The sequence below is a fragment of the Saccopteryx bilineata genome, chromosome 1 (genome assembly GCF_036850765.1).
Source record: "Saccopteryx bilineata isolate mSacBil1 chromosome 1, mSacBil1_pri_phased_curated, whole genome shotgun sequence".
Classification (NCBI taxonomy): Eukaryota; Metazoa; Chordata; class Mammalia; order Chiroptera; family Emballonuridae; genus Saccopteryx; species Saccopteryx bilineata.
The window spans coordinates 337980756-337998789 of record NC_089490.1 but is presented as its reverse complement, the minus strand read 5'-3'; the positions used below and the strand labels follow the sequence as shown (position 1 = coordinate 337998789).

Here is an 18034-nt window from a genome sequence, read left to right as displayed (position 1 = left end):
TTTCAGATAATCTGATTTCAAATGCACTGGAAAGAGACTGAATTACTTTAGAATAATTGGAACCATTTAACGTTAACTCCAAAATTGGCCCATTTACTTCTTTTTAATCTCAAATTCTCATATCAGCTCTTACTTATTCAAGGTTATTGCTCCCTTATAAGTAAGCAGGATATTCCACGAAACACTTTTATCAAAAGATACTGGGCCAACTAAAGAACTTTGAGTTAGATGAGTCATGGGAGATAAGGAAAGCATAGCAGATACCATATTTTCCCATGTATATGATGCACCATTTTTTGAAAAATTTGTGGTCTAAAAACTGGGTGCATCTTAGACAGTGATTGTAGATTTTTTACTTGCATTTTCCAGTTTTTTGCGCTTGTTTTTGTGCTCATTGTTGAAGACAGTGATTCATCATCAGACACAGATGAGGACAAGCTAATGGATGGGAGTTTTGACACTGATGATGAGTTGTATAAATTTTATGATGAATAAAACTTGAGTTCAATAACTTTATGTAGCACATTTTTTTTCAAATTTTGGGCCCCAAAATTAAGGTGCGTCTTACAAATGGGACCAACTTATACATGGGGAAATACAGTATTTGAGTACCTACTTTGTTGGATTTAATGAGCATGTGGCTCATTATATGTTATTTTAGTATTAAACAAAAGCTGAGGAGGGCTAAACAATCTAACAGTTACTCTTTTATTGATTGATTGATTGATTTTATTGATTTCAGCAAGAGAGGAAGGGAACAAAAGAGAGGCAGGAACAACAATCTGTTCTTGGATGTGCCCTGATAAGGGATCGAACTAGCAACCTCTGTGTTTTGGGACAATGCTCTAGCCAACCAAGCTATCTGGCCAGGGTGTCTAACAGTTACTCTTTTATTTTCTTATTTAATCTTTACAACAACAATTATATTCATTTTCCAGATGAAGATAGGAAGGCAAAATAACAAAGTTACGATATGATAGTATCTGGTTTTCAATCCTGGTTTGGCTGATACTACATAGGGCTTTTCACATCATTGTTATTTTTTTGCCACATAGGAGTGACACACACATAGCAAGCTATCAGTTCTTGATAGTTTTTATTATTATTAATATTTGAACTAGTATCTGTCTGGCTCTAAATTCTACCTACTTTAGACTCTATCATATTGCCTCTTAAATTTCATTCAGGTTGGTAGATACACACCTGTACTCAGAGATAAAAATATGCAGTAGATTTGATGCCACCTGGGAACTGATTCAGCTTCAGTTCTAGGTTGAAGTGCTATGTATTCAGGATTACATTGAATACATAAGAATGGCAAAATTATATATTAGAAAAGACTTACTCTTTTTTAAAATTTATTTAATTTATTGTGTTTACATAGATTCTAGGGTCTCCCTGAATGCATCCCCCTCCCCCATATTCCCCTCAACATCTCCCTTGCCCCCCCTCCCTACAACACCCTCCCCCCTTCCCTACAGGTTTATCCCATCCCATCTTCCCCTTTCCCTCTGTCTTCTTTTCCTCTGGTCCCTTTGATCCCTCCTCTGTCTCAATTCTGTTCCTCAGTTCTCATTATTCCTTGGATTCCTCAAATGAGTGAGGTCATATGATATTTTTCTTTCTCTGCCTGGCTTATTTCACTCAACATAATAGTTTCCAGGTCCCTCCATATTGTTGCAAAAGGTAATATTTCCTTCTTTTTCATAGCCCCATAATATTCCATTGTATTATATATATGTACCACAGCTTTTTAACCCACTTGTCCACTTATTCTAAACTACATTTTACCTTCCACAGTCAATAAAATGCAAATAATCTTCACTGGGTAACTTTTTATTGTTAATTTACCTTACCAATATTGCACAAATACAAGGTAGGGCAAAAGTATGTTTTTAGTCATTTCTATAGAAAATAATACAATAATTAATATAATATAAGAATAAACTCTGTGTTTCACATACTCACAACTATAAACCTGCTTGCCCCACCCTGTATTGAATAACACTAAGTCAACAATTTGCTGTAAATAAAAGGATGAGTGACATTTAGCAAAACCATACAATCAATTTTTTATCTCCTGCCTCAAATGCAATGACACCATGTCACAGGTTCATTTGAATTAACATTAAATGCCATTTTGTGGAGCTCCACAGTGATGCATGCAGGACTGGCACCTAACTGAATAGCTTGTACTTCAGCAGATAGCAATAGAACCAGGTACACAGGGCAATGTCAGAAAAGCCTCCAGTAGTACCATTTGAGAGGCAGTAAGCACGATAGCTAAGATCATGGACTCTGGAGCCAAACTGCCTGAGTTCAAATCTCAATTCTATAACATTAATAGCTGTGTGACCTTGAGCAAGGCACATTGCCGCTTAACTCAGAGATGGAGATAACAGTACTATCAGCATAGGTTTATAATTTATAAAGAGCTAAAATTTCTAAAGCATGTAGAAGAGGACCTAGTGTGTAGAAAACATTCTGGCCCTGGCTGGTTGGCTCAGTGGTAGAGTGTTGGCCTGGCGTGCAGGGGTCCCGGGTTCGATTCCCAGCCAGGGCACACAGAAGCGCCCATCTGCTTCTCCAACCCTCCCCCTCTCCTTCCTCTCTGTCTCTCTCTTCCCCTCCCGCAGCGAGGCTCCATTGGAGCAAGGATGGCCCGGGCGCTGGGGATGGCTCCTTGCCTCTGCCCCAGGTGCTAGAGTGGCTCTGGTCGCAACAGAGCGATGCCCCGGAGGGGCAGAGCATCGCCCCCTGGTGGGCAGAGCGTTGCCCCCTGGTGGGCGTGCCGGGTGGATCCCGGTCGGGCGCATGCGGGGGTCTGTCTGACTGTCTCTCCCCGTTTCCAGCTTCAGAAAAAATTTAAAAATAAGTAAATAAATAAATAAATAAATAAATAAATAAATAAATAAAAGAAAACATTCTGTATGGGTTACCTAATACAGCCTTTACTTTCCATCCCAGGACTTTAGGAGAGTGTAATTTATTCTGCTACATGTACGTTATATGTGTGTTCGGAAAGTTTACTTCAATTGGTGAGGACCTTGATGTGCAGGGAATTGATGTGTGAGCCCTTTTATAATGTATATATATATCAACTCATCACATCATACATTTTAAATATGTTACAATTTTATTTGTATGTCAATAAAGCTGGGAGAAGGGAAAGCAGGGGGACAGGACAGATAAACAAAGAGAAGCAGAAACTGGAAAGCACGGAGCTCCTCAACTGTGTCTCCACTGTTGGCACTGGTGAATTCTTCCTGAATCCTTTTGATTATGTTCTCTCTTTTACCTACTTTGGTTCCATGTATCTTGAGGACCCCTAAGACAGTCACCTTGTTAAAATGTAGACAAAAAAGAGAGAACATCAAGAACTGTGAAGGAAGCTCTTGCCCAGCCAGTGAAGACAGGCTCTTCTGTGCCTTCAGTTGACCCAAAACAGTTCCTTCCACCTCCCTACTGCATTACCTCACATTTTGCCAGCACTGACAGCCAAACATTAAGTCAGATTATTTAGTAGATCCTGAAACTATAGCTCCTGCTGATATGTAGAAATTCTGAGAACATGAGATAGAAGCTTGGATTGACACGTGGATTGAAGTTTTTATTAATAACTAATTGAAGGTTAGCAATAAAGAGATACATTAGCACTTAACTCAGTTTACTGGAATGTGGAGGGTCAATTAAAAATATGGCAGATGTAAACTTTATCCCTCTGAGAAAGAGAGTGAAAGCCACAGCAAGCCTGTCTCCCAGGCCTTAAAGAATTAATGAATTTCAAGAGTCCATGAATTTTTTCCCTATCTGTTCAAAGACATATCTTTTGGGGATATTTTATTTCTCAAGTTTCTTCCCTAAGCACCAAGATTTTCTAACTATTATATGGAAGGATTATTTTTTCAGTTATATTTATTTAAATTCAGTTTCTTCCTCTTACAATATTTTCTATAAGCTTTCATGTTTTGTTGCATGTGTGTATGTATGTGTGTTTAAGATGGGAGGATTTCTCAGATAAGTTAACCACATCCTCTGGATAATATAATGCAATTCCTCCAAATGCAACAGTAGACCTTAAATGTTCTAGTCACAAAAAAAAATGGTAAATATATAACAGGGTGAAGGTGTTAGCTAATGCTGTGGCGGCAATTATTTTGCACTAAATAAATGTATCAAATAAACACATTGTACACTTTATTCTTTTTTTTTCTGAATGTGGCAGAGAGTACTATCAAACTCCAGTCACAGAGGCAAGCTCTACTGGTGCTAGTGGAAGTCCTACCATCAATGTAGCACACTTCCAACACTCAGAAGTTCACTGGCCAAGACTGGCCTCCCGTGAGCTTTAATAGTGTGCACTGTACACTTTATTCTTACACAATGTAATAAGTCCATTACATCTCATAAAGCTGGAAAAAAATGTTTACCCACATGGTTCAAAGTAAAGATCAAATAGTAACTGAACAGAGGAAAATATAAAATATCTTATAGGTTTTTATTATAATAATATAAAACAAAAACATGATTTTCTGGAGTGAAATATAATATATCAAGTAATAATAGTAATGACAATAATAATATAAAATCAAGCAAAGCACATAAAGATTCAATCTATTCAAATTAACACAACCCCACATCCAAAGAACCATAGGAATATTAGGCCAACAAATGAATAAGATAAATAAGCAAATAAATCTACCTTTAAATATGTATTTGAAAGCATAATGAAAAGATGGCTCAATATTCCACAGGCCACAGATACTTTCTGTGGGAAAATCAGAAAGAATAGGAGGCATCGATGAAGAAGTTGATTTATGGCGGGAAAACAGTGTAACATAGGCTGTCTTTTAAAACTGGGCAAAAATGATATTTTATTACCAATTACCTAGAGTCTGGCTCAGTAAAGCACCTCAAGTATTAGTAAGCCCCAGTCTCTTATAACAAAGTGAAATCCATCTTTTTACAGTTTGTTAATCTTTTATTACTGGCTCCCAGTAAAGATAAAGTTACAGTCCTTTATAAAACCACAAGTGCTATATCGATATATAGCAGAATATTATACCATAATATTTTATATTATTTAAAACCAAACCTGGTTGTAGATACTTCTGTTTTCTAAAAGTATGGATAAGGTACATAAATCACATTAATGGAGAAAAATATCTCTACCCTGGTTCCTTCCACTTACCATGAAATACAGAATAAATCTAAGTGGTCCTATTTTTCAGTGCTTCGTCTGTATTGTTGAAGAGTAAGACCCAGGGCAGATGACATTTTTTTAGAAGAGTTCTTCAATTATTTTTTGGTTCTGGAAAGTACGCCTGAAAGTGAATAAGAAAATGGAAAATTAAATTGTTCTGAAACACTAGTAATGAGAAATTAAAGTGTAATTGTGTCCTGAAGAAGCAATGAGAGAAATCAGCCTGGCAGAAGGCTGGAGCTTACTGAGAAATTTGGTCAGCTCCTAATGGTGGAGGGGTGGAAGAAATTTTAAGAAAGGCGATGTCTAATACTTAATTTTATGATATTTTCTTTTTCTGCGATGTAAAAGTTTCTCTATAAATGAAGCCTACTACAACAAATATACTTTCGTGAATGTTCGGAGGGGCGATTAAGAAAAAGAGGACTATGTTCTTTGTTTGCGATGATAGCAAGAAACTGGTAAATAAGAAGATAGAGGGATATGGAGCATTTTTATAGAGCTGTAAGCCCTGGAACGGCAGGGACACATCTGTCTTATTCATCTCTCCCTAGAGACTGATCCCATGACTGAGCAGATCTCTGATAAACATGTGCTGAATGAATTCACAAATTATGCCATCAATACATAAACATTAAACACAGTCGTGTGAGAACATATGGAAAAAAGTACTTACCTCTTTCCAGAGATTTTACACAAGATTTCTGGAGGAGTTTAATTCAAGCAATTTAAGCAAAATTTTGAGTTCACCCAAAAAACGGCAGGATGAGGAAATTCTAGCCAATGGGAACAGCACGTGCAGGAGCACAGAAGCATGAAATGGCCCAGTGTGCCTGGAGATTCTCAGATTGTGTGGAGTGGCTCAATATTTGAGTGCATGTGAGAAAGTGCTGGGAGGAAAATTAAAAGGGAAGCAGAGGTCAGAGCCTGCAGACATGACGTGGTACACAATCATCCAGAGTTCAGACATTTTACTACAAGGAGATGACTCTGTGAGTATGCAAAGAATAGACTTGTTATTCCTTTTGTTCAGGACAATACACTCTTAGGGAGACAACTTACTGAAATAATGTGGGTGGTAATTTGGAGAAGCACTCTTTTGTCCATGTTAACTGAGGAAGGCAGCAGTTTGCACCACGGATGCATTCATTTAGATCCCCAGAGGTGTGGGAGCGCTCCAGCTCACATAACTTCAGATCCAGCACAACACACCTAACATTGAGGCTAGAAGACACTCCCTGCCTGTCGTTGCTGAATTGACAGATCTCAGATGATTCATGAGATGAGATGCCATTCTTTTGTGTTCAGAAATCGCTACACATACAAACATAATTGAAATCCTAACACATATGGAAGAAAACCCTAATTAGGATCATCAGAATGTGCTTCAGAAATAACACTGGAGTATAAGGAGACTGGGAAAAGGACCTCCAGGTCTGTTGATTATTATATGCCTAAAATCTGCATATTCATGCTTCTGCAGAAAGCTATCAGGAGCTATGCAGGCCTTATGCTCCATCTGCAATTGCTGTCTTCCTCTCCCCTTCCACTTGATTCTCCTACTACATAACTGGGTTGTTTTTTTAAAGGCAAGAAGTGGCAAGGACAAGAAAGCCAACTTTTATCAATCTATTTTGTAGCCACAAGCCAAGCTGGCAACTCAAGCTTTCTCATTTTTGTAACTGCTGATAATTTATCCTGATATTAGTGATGTTTCAAGATATTTAGACAAAACTATATGGCCACGAGGAAGGCCACTTTACTACTGCGGCCTAGCAAAGAGGACGGGGACAGACCACGGCTGACAGGAAGTCCAGGACAGGGTCTTCGTCTGGGTCCCACAGACCACCACTAGGACTATAAAGAGATTTCTGAGGTCTATAAACTTTGATATGAAAACATACTGTACATAATTTTTGTTTATTTTAATTGAAATTCAGCATTTCCTTAAACTACAAATGTAAGAATAATGCATAGTATCAGCAGCACCTATGACTCTTACCAAGAGAAATGACAGCTATTTTCATATAATATTTCAGTTTTTGCACATAGATCACTTATACACATCACTCATTTGAAATTTGACGTCTCCCTAATGACACCTAATCACAATCTTCTGCTCTACAGAATGGCCCAACTGTGCCTTGAGTGGTCAGTTAACCCCTCATGATGAAGCTGTGTTCTCACAGTGATAACCAAGATATGGCTCTGCTTTCCAATGCAATTCATCTAAAATTGTTTATTAAGTAATATACTGAAAAGCATAAGTCATGGTACTATTTTGACCGCTTTATTTCAGTATACTTGTTATCCTCTGTAATTTTGTGTGTTTTATTATATGCATAAAAATCACTCTGAGAATTGGTCTTATGAGTAAGCATCACCAGACTGCCAAAACCAAACATTAAACAAACAAAAAGTTTTGATCTCTTGCACTTCATCATATTGCCTTTTGGCTTTCATGTCAGAAAGGAGTCAAGTCTGAAAGCCAGACTCTGAGAACTCTCCAAAGTTCTGAAATGTATTTGTTTGCTTATATTCATTGCTTAAAATTATTTTCATTCTATAGTTGTCAGCAACACCCTGAAGCCAGAAGGACCTACGAGTTTCCCTTCAGAAGCAAATACAAAGCACTAAAACAAGGAGAGATTCAAGCAACAGAGCAACAGAGTTGTGGTGGGTGTGTGGTAGCAGAGGTAGGTTTCAAGAGGGAGATAGACACACTGGATTCCTGGGCCAGATATAGAAAGAGAAGAGTCCACACACTAGCAGCCACTCTGTGAATGAAGAAAGGGATGCTAGGTCTAAGTGTCATCTGCTACCCTCTCAACCTTTTTCAGGAAATTTTAAGGACATAGAAAAATTGCTGAGGAACTACTGTGTATAATTGTTAAGGATACATTCATGTTCTGATGCAAAAATCTGTTAAAGAACCCTGCACAAGATGACCACTGTGATCCCCTACTAATTCTGGAATATGATCACTAATTTTAGAGATCCAGAGCCATGCACTGTCTCCAACACATTACCAATCCCACCCTAAGTACTATGAAAAGGAAAAAGCATTTCCATGGTGTATAAAATGTTGATTTCCCAGGAACCAGGACTTAGTATATCCCGTTTACAAGAATAGTGGGTCTCTAAAGAGACAGAAGTAGAACGGGGTCAGTGTTTCATCAGTGCCAGGCCTTGTGCTGGATATTTATTTTCATTTCATCTTCAAGGCACTAATTTAAAGTAATACTACTAACCAATTTTCCAGCAAACTAAAACTCAGAGGGATTAATTAATTTACTAAAGTTTATATAAAGTTGTCAAGGCTACTTGACTCTAACTTATTCTATATTTACCACACTGCGCATTGCAGCATCATAAACAAGTGCTCACATTGTGGAACCAAATCTAATCTCCTTCAACCTAATAGTGTTGTGATTTTCATCAGATATCTTTACCTCACTGAGCTTCAATTCCTTTATCAGTAAAATGTGAATAATAAGATCTATTTCACTTAGAACCATGAACTTGGCACATTATATGTAGGCAATAAAAGCTATTTTCATCATGGCACAGAAAAAAGAACAAGACTCAAAAAGGAAAATCAACAAGAAAGTAAAGATAGCAAGGCATGGCCTAGTGTCTTACATGATTTGTCCAATATTTTGATTCTCTTAGTTTTGATTCAGGATACATTTATTGCACACTCAATAAACACAAAAAACTCTGAAAAATACAAAGATGACTTGGAGTCAGATTCTATTTTTAAAGATTTATTCTTAAAGGAAAAAAAAATGCCCTAGAGGTTACAATGGCCCAGATGAAGGAGATTATCTATCTATCTATCATGTATGTATCATTTATCTATCTAATTAAATGTAAAAAATAAAGACCTTTGTCATATTATAGTGTGATTTTTGGCATTACATGCCTATCTCCAATTATACTGTGAGCCCCATAAAAACAAAAACTCTTAGTCTTCATTGTCTTCCCACTGTCTATCCCAATGCCTAGAACACAAAAGTTACCAAATAAATGTTCCACAAAAAGGAAGAAAAGAGGGGAGCAGGGAGAAAGAAGTGAGTGGAGAAGAAAGGTGGAAGAACAGGATTAATAAAAATAGAGATGATTTGCTATGAGCCACAATCAGAAGATCATAGGACTTCACAGGAAGGCAATATGAACGGAATGGAAATACTGTGGCATTTGAGATTTATTAGGCAACTTGAAGAATGGGTTGGGACTTAGTCTTATTCACTGTGCCTGACATGTAGTAGGATTCAGTAGATTTTCATTGATTGAATGAGTTAATGGATGAAGAACAAAGGGATGGTAAAGAGTCTTGGGAAATCACTGTAGAAATGTGAACATGCCAGGTACCTTTCTCAGACTGCTCACAAGACCAAATGAAGGATGAAATCATGGCTTTCAATGTCTCCTACTAACATTTTCATTCTCAAAATAAATTTGCTAGTTTATCTTTTGAAAAATATAAACTAGGAAAACCTCATTTTCTGGTAGATGGCTAACTCATATCTTTATAAATCTGTGCTACCCTCTGGCTCTATGTAGATAGTTCCCAACACTAGGGGGCATAAGATTTGTAGGCTTCATAACTTTTTACAATTCTGAGACTTATGAGATAAGTTAAACCAGAGAAATGTATCTAATGCCTTTTAAATGACACAGTTTTATATCTCAGGGAACTAGGAAAGCCTATACAGTAAAAACCAAGAGGCAGACAATTACATGAACAACTTTCTTTTGATATCATTTCTAAACTAGCAGCTCAGAGGTTCTGCCTCATTAAGTAAAATATTTTTCTACTCCTTCTACTATTGAAGTGATGGGTCATAATACCTTTGAACTGAATGACATTTAGAGCTATCTCTCTCTCTCTCTCTCTCCTACAACCACTGAACATAGTCTCAAACAGAGATGGTGAGCAGGGGGAGAGAGAAAGATAAGATAGAAAGCTATTAAACACATACTTAGCAAAACATTAAGCTCATGCGACAGATGGTAAGATTACTTGGGAGGAAGAAAGGAAGGAATCGAGGTAAGAGAACAGAAAAGAAGGATATAATATGGTAGGTATCAGCTTACAATTTTTGGATAGGGAATTTTCACATCAATTGAGATGTATTCTGTGAAACACTGTGCCACGCAGTGCAGACAGCAAGATAAATGAGGCACAATTAGTCACTGAACATCTCACAGCAGAAAGTGAAGACAGGTGTTTTCAATGTAATACAAGGGCCATATCAGAGACATACCCTCATGTGTCAAGTCCCTCATGGAGTTCTAAGTATGTCAACACCATAAAGAATAGAACTCATGTGAATTCCAACACTGCCTCTTACTGCTTGTATCATTTTTGGATACATTACATAATTTCACATAGGTTCAACTTCCTATTGAATAGTAGTACCTACCTCTAAGAACTTTTAAGAATGTTAAATGAGATATCATATATGGAAGTGTTTTTTCTCAGTGCCTGGGCTATAGAAGTTGTAATGTGTGTTTGATCTATTACTATTTTTTTCTTAGCAAGAAAGAGACAGACAGGGACGGACAGACAGAAAGGGAGATATATAAGAAGCATCAATTCTTTGTTGTGGCACCTTAGTTTTTTATTGTTTTCTTTCCCATATGTGCCTTGACCTGGGTACTCTAGCTGAGCAAGTGACCCCTTGCTCAAGCCAGTGACCTTGGGCTTCAAGCCAGCAACCTTTGGGCTCAAGCCAGAGACCATGGGGTCAAGTTTATGATCCCATGTTCAAGATGATGACACTATGCTGAAGCTTGTGAGCTCATGCTCAACCTAGATAAACCCGCGCTTAAACCAGTGACCTCAGGGTTTCGAACCTGGGTCCTCAGTGTCCCAGGCCAATGCTCTATCTACTGCACCACCACTAATCAGACTTATCTATGACTTGAGAATATTTAATTCTGCTCTAAATAACAAGAAAATCAAATGGGATGAATGAAACTTGTTAGAAGTATCAAGTATAGACAGGAAGAAAGTAGTTTGTAAAATGTAGGCAAAATTCACAATGTATGTTAAACATTAATACTGTAATAAATTTGTAACCCATTAAATATGTTAAAAATGGGTAGGATAAATGGAAGGGATGAGAGAATAAATAAGAGTGCAACTAATAAATAAAAAGGGATGAAAAGACAAATTAATAAGATGTGATTATGCCACTTCTGGGTTGACAGCTATGCCACTAAAAAATTAGCTACCCATAATTAGAATTGTGCACCTAAAACTTATATAATTTTGTTAACCAGTGTCACTCCAATAAATTCAACAAAAAGGTAAGAAAATCAGCTACTCAGTACGGGCCCATTATGACCTAGTGCAGTGATGGGCAATCTTTTGAGCTTGGTGTGTCAAAATTCGCCAAAAAAACCAAGCATTACTCGGGTGGTGTGTCACTTCGAGAAAAAACCATAATTTCTCAATATTATAGTTTAAATAACAAAAATGTATAATTGTAATATATAACTGTATTTAATAAACCAAAATCTAATTAACTTGCCTGCTTAGTGACTTCTTTGTTCATCTGTCAGTCGGTTTCTTTTGTTGGTCTTGATATTATTTAACTTGTGTGGGGTGCTGTGAACTAAGATAAGTGAGGGGTAGGGGGAATTCTTTAACTAACCTGCCTATTAGTGACTTTTTTGTTGCTGAATTTCATTGGCTAAATCTTCAATTGAAAGTTAGTATTTTGTACACTTCAAGCCCAAGCAAGCACTACTAACTTCATCTGTCAATCTGTTTCTTTTGTTGGTTTTGATATTATTTAATGCTGAGAATAAGCTCTCACAAAAGTACATAGAGGAAAAAATTGTGAGTAAAGCCATTTTTCAGGGTGCTAAAAGTGTCTGGTAATCGGTTCCAGGCACTCCAAATTTCCTGTTTGTAGTAGCACTCCTCTTGATTCTCCAAGCAGCACCTTCCCAGATTCTCAAGCTTTGACCTGAAGTCGACAAACACCTGAGCCCAGAAGCTGTATTGAAATTCTGCAAGTTTCATCTTATGTAAATTAAGATGGCTGCTGCTATTTCTAATGGTGGGAAACAGCACCCATAGCACAGGCCCTCTCCTCTCGCAGCCTCTCCCTCACTTATCTCAGTAATGCTGGTCAATTAGAAATCCACGACACCCCAGAAGAGTAGATTGGATGATGGTTTCTGTGGTTATATGGATGCTGGTAATGGTGATCACAGGGCCTCCAAAGATGCATCCCCTGTGGCATTCCCCTACTCACTGCTCTACCGGCCAGAAGTGAGTCAAAGATCCCCTAACAGCCTAATCAGAAGTCCCAGAACTAGATGCTCTGTGCCAGAGTTCTGTTGTTTTGGCCTACAGACCTCGGCACAGAGTGTCTATACTACAGCAAATGTTTTATCCTTGGCTACTGCACCTGGCCATGCAGGAGCCAAGGATGAAACATCCTTCTTGGCATGCGGCCCCATACTTCTCTGGTATTCAGCCGCATGCGGCTGCGTGTCATTAAAAATGGCTACGTGTGTCAGTGCTGACACGCGTGCCATAGGTTCGCCATCACAGACCTAGTGTAACCTCTGCCCAAGAAACACAAGTAAAATTCTTAACAGCTCATCAGGCTAATTTGTGAGCTATAGGATGTGCCATGTGTATCTTCATCTCTACCTCTGTGAAAGACAGAATATATAATATATTTGGGCCCGGGTAGCTTCTATTTATATGGACAATTTGTTCAAACTTCAATTCCGGTCTTCGTATACACAATATCAACATCTTTTTGATGCAACAAGAGAAAAAGAAAAAGTACAACACAGCATATTTTGGGTAGTGTAGCCCATACATCTCACTTGCATCTTAGCCTGAACATATTAACATGATCTCTTTCCCTTTTAAATTGATTTGTAAAGCTATGCAATTAAAGCACTTTATTTGGTTTCTGAAACCTCTGTCCCACAACCTTGAAGATAGCTAGTGTGGGTGTATAACTGGAGGCTGCCATTGCTTCAAGGTGATTCCTACATGTCAAAAGTGGTGGGTGTATATCAGCCCCCTTCTCTTTTCTATCTTACCAAATGGTAAGAAAATAATAAATTCAGTACATTTTGGAATGAGTACGGTTTAATTATATTTTCCTAGTGACTCTACTTATACAAAATATGTCTATCATTGCAAGTTCCACTCATAACTCCTGCTATGTAACCATCAGCTCACACAGCGTCACTTCTGGCAGTAGTGCATTAGACCAGATAACCATTGACTAGCCAGAGAGCTGAGACTTGTGAGACATTATTCAGAAAGATCCACTAGGTAATGAGGTTGAGAATTTGGACTTGAGACACTGAAGCTAGTATCAGTTATAAAAAGAAACTAAAGTGGACAAGCCCAAGGGCCAGTATGAAAAGTGGGTTAAGAGATGAGCAGGGCTCTATTGGCCACATTCAGGATGATGAGAAATGAAGAGATTGCTAGTCTACAAAAAGAGGGATCAAAGCAGAAGGACATTTGGAAGAAGTAGAAATCACTGACGAGTAACCACATTTCCCCCTGGGGAAATAAGGATGGGAAAGTTGCCTCAGTTGAAGGTTTCCATTTATAGCTTTAGTGAGACCCAACAATTTAGAAGTTCTCATCTTGGGTCCTCCACCCCAGTACAGATTATAAGAAACTTCTATTGACATTGTGGTAGTTTTTTACTGTTTCTGTTTTTCACAATCAAATAAATAAAAGCTTCCATAAGAATACCACTTGTTCATTTTAATGTCACAAAATAACCTCATTAGAAGCCACTTACACATCTTGTTCTGAGTGAATATTGATGGTAAATTATATGATTCAATTAATATGGTGTCACTCATATATTGAAGTGCCAAACTCAGTTAGTATGTCATAAAAGGCACCAGCTGAGGAGAACTTAGTAAATTAGAGTACTTGCAGATGACATTAAAGCAGCTAACAGAGTCCTGGTTTACTTACACCTAAACCATCTAAAAGAATTATTCCCAACAAGCTTCATAGTCTCATGCTATTAGACAAGCTAATAATAGAGGGAAAAAATAGCATGTTTCCTAACTCACTCAATTTATAGAAATGCCAACAAAAATTGTCATCAATTAGCAAACTGAGTGTGAAAGAGCAGTAATGTTGCTTCTCAAAAAATGTATTCCACTTGATAGTTGGATCACATTTGGCCTACATGTAATTATTTCTTGGTGAAAAATTAATTAGTACAAAAACAAACAAACAGCAACAATAACAAAAAAACCCTAATCTATTTGTCTCCTGATTTTATGAGAAATAAACTGTCACAGCTTGACAAGGTCACATAAAAATTTGTAAGTATGTCACAGAGAAGCCAAAAGTAAATTTCTCAGCCAAAGTTTTATTATACATGTATAATAAATACATGTATATTGACTATTAAACTGATTTCCAGCTCTAAAAATTATTTCTTACTGAGAAAAGTTTTTTAAATGGGAGTTTTAATGTGGCTTTAACACCATTTCCCCTCAATTATACTCCAAGCATTGTGTCAAGGATTTTTGACAAATAGATTGTTATCCCTATGTACAAAAGAGTAAATGGAGATTCAGAACAATAATATTAATTGCCCAGGAATTCACAGCAAGTAAATTACAGAGCTCATATTCTAATTAAACTGTGTTTAGCTCCAAATCTAGCATTTTCATTTCATCATGCTACTTCAACTCAATAATAAAAAAGTGTTAAATTGATGCTATTTAAGCAATAAAATGTGGTTTATTTCAATCATTTTTATAGACACTTTTTGACAAGCTCTAACTTTATTTAAACATAATAAACAGTTTAGGTATTTTTCACTGACTCAGTGAGATCATCAGGATCACTGTCATTATATAAAGTATAAAAAGGTGCCGGTCTGGGGCTCACCAAGAACACAGAATTTGTCATCCCTAAAAGAAATAGCCTTCAGTCATCATATAGTTTGTTCATACATTTTTGAAATAAATAAATGAAAAAGTCCTTTGGGCACCTGTCACTTAGCATCTCCAAAATTAAATTTATTTTCTATGGTTTCCCTTTTGAAAAAAATACAATAATAATAAACTGACTTGTACTTCCTTCCCTATTTCAATGAATGAGATCACCATCCATCCTATTTCCTACACTAGAATTCTAGAAGTCATTCTGACTCCTGTCTCTGATCCTCTGCATTCAATGTGTTCCTAAGCTACATACCTTTTAGATCTCCTCTCCCAATACACTTCCCTCCCATCTCTTCCTTAAGTCTGCTTAGTATGGAGGGCATCAAGGGACTTACATTCAGCCAATGCAGAGCTCCAGTAAGACATCATACATGGAATAGAGTAAGGTTGGGATAGATATGCCCATGGCTCCATCTCTACTAAGATGCTGTGAGATGGCTGTGACCTTTGACAAAAGGTCACAAACTTTATCACCCTTCTGTAGAGTTTTTTTCTCTCCAAGTTCTAGTAACTACTCTCTCCTTTTATGACTTAAGCCTATGAGTAGAGATCACTCACCATTGAAGCAATCTACCTTACAGCATACCTGTATACTGCCCTCACCTTTGTACATAGTTATTATACTAAAATCAACTCAAGATAATTATTTTGAGTTTGCTCTCCGTTTCTTGCATTCTGACAAATACAGTTATGTCATCTTGTTTATTCTAGATGTTTCTTGAATCTGGTTTTTTTCCCCCAATGCTTTTGCTTTATCTTTTTTTTTTCTGAGAGAAACAGACAGACAGACTGGGAGAAAAATCAGAAGCTTCAACTCATAGTTGTGGCACCTTAGTTGTTCATTGATTGCTTTCTTATATGCCTTGTCTGGGGGATCTAGCTGAGCCAGTGACCCCTTTCTCAAGTTTGTGACCTTGGGCTCAAGCCAGTGACCTTGAGATTCAAGCCAATGACCTTGAGATTCAAGCCAGCAACCATGGGGTCATGTCTATGATCCCATGCTCAAGTCGGTGACCCCGCTCTCAAGCTGGTGAGCCCACGCACAAGCCAGTGACTTCAGGGTTTCAAACCTGGATCCTCAGCATCCCAGATCAATACTCTATCTATTGCACCATTGTCTGGTCAGGCTGGAACTTCATCCTTTATATCCTGGATTTCCGCAATGCCTACTTGCCCAATCCATTCTATTCTCCATATTCTATTAGAGGCATCTTTTTTAAAAATTCAGGTTGGCAAATCAGGGCCCTTTCTAAAATACCTCAGTGACTAACTGACTCTCATTGTATCACAGTAACTCCAAACCCTCAAGGTGTCCAGGTTTCTTTATTGTCTGAACTACATTCACCTCATCAGACTCATTGCACAACAGTCTCTATTGAACTCTGTGTTTCAGTCATGCTTGTTAGTAGTTCAGCAGGCTTCCATAATGCATTAGGCTTAATCCCCCAAACCCAATATAGTCTTGTACAATTTCCTTCCTCCATTCAAATCAACCTTCTGACTCAACTTCTATTAGCTAAATTCTAGTCCCCTTGCAGGACAAGCTTTGGCTTCATAGTCCCTGGGAAGCATTTACAGAGATCTCTTCCCATTCTAGGCTAGTGTCTTTTTCTGTGTTCCCATATGCCTAACTTTGTCATAATACTAATCACACTACCACTACTTGCCTTTACTAAACAATAGTTTCCTTCAAGGCAATAACCAAGTTTATTATCTCTGTACCCGTAGTTCCAGGAAAGTATGTGACACAGAATAGGTATTATATAAAGGTTTGTTGAATTAATTAAGCACACCCTATAAACATTCCTTCCAGCAAAACACAAACCTTACAAAACATATTTTTTCTATATTCTCTTTATCAAGGTGTCTGGTACAGAAACATTTGTGATGTGCATGCTTATCTGAAATATGAGGTGATATTGATTTGTATGTATATTTATAATTCAGGCAGTCACATTATGCCATGCTTTGGTAATAGCTGCATAATTCTCCCACTGGGAGAGCAGTTTCTATAATCGCAGTTGATGATTTCTTTTTATAGACTTTATATTTTATGCAGTGCCTTTTATTGTCAGAAATCAAATTAAGAAAAAGATTTCTTCTGAAATGAGGCATCAGGCCCTGAAAACTATAAATCCAAAGGTAGGAACTTATCTATCCCAATGAATCGCCAAGTAAATTACCAGCAGAAATTGCAAACTGCTTGAGAAAATAGTTTTCAATGCACCAACAGAGAGTAGGACTTAAAATCAGAACAAATATGATATGGAAAGACTCACAGAACCTAATATCTTGAACTTTGAGAATCTAACTGCTGAGATACCACAAAGAAATCACACCTCCACCTATTATGGATATCAACGTGATAGTCAATTATTTCAGTCTCTGCTATTTGTTGATGAGCAGACTCCATAGTTGTAGATTGCAGAATATTAGGTATGGTTGTTGTCTTTCTATATGTATAATAAAGCATTTCTTGTCATAGAATCTTTGACATGTTCATTGACCCTTTGCCATGGAGATCATAAACTTCACATTTTGTGGGAATGCATCTCCCCATTTGTCAATTATCTACTGCTGAATAACATACCACCATAACTTAGTAATGGCTTCATTTATTCTATCACAGTTCTATGGGATGGTAATGTGGGCTAGGTTCAGCTGAGTGATTCTTTTGCTGAACTCCCCCATGTGATAAATGGTGAGCTGTTGAGTCACTGGGGCTGATTCAGTTATGAGGAACACGCATGAGACAACCAGGGTGAATGGAGCCTCTCTCCAAGTACTGCCTCCCTCTCTATCAGGATACCTGCACATCTCCACATGGAGGTCATAGAATTCCAAGGGCAGAAAGAG

At 37.6% G+C, this 18034-nt stretch overlaps 1 non-coding gene across 1 annotated transcript; it reads right to left on the bottom strand.

The window, feature by feature from the left end:
- Positions 1-4214: 4214 nt before the first annotated feature.
- On the bottom strand, positions 4215-4363 carry LOC136321141 (small nucleolar RNA SNORA62/SNORA6 family). Its single transcript, XR_010728434.1, has one exon. It is a non-coding gene; the product is annotated as a small nucleolar RNA SNORA62/SNORA6 family (small nucleolar RNA).
- Positions 4364-18034: the final 13671 nt, after the last annotated feature.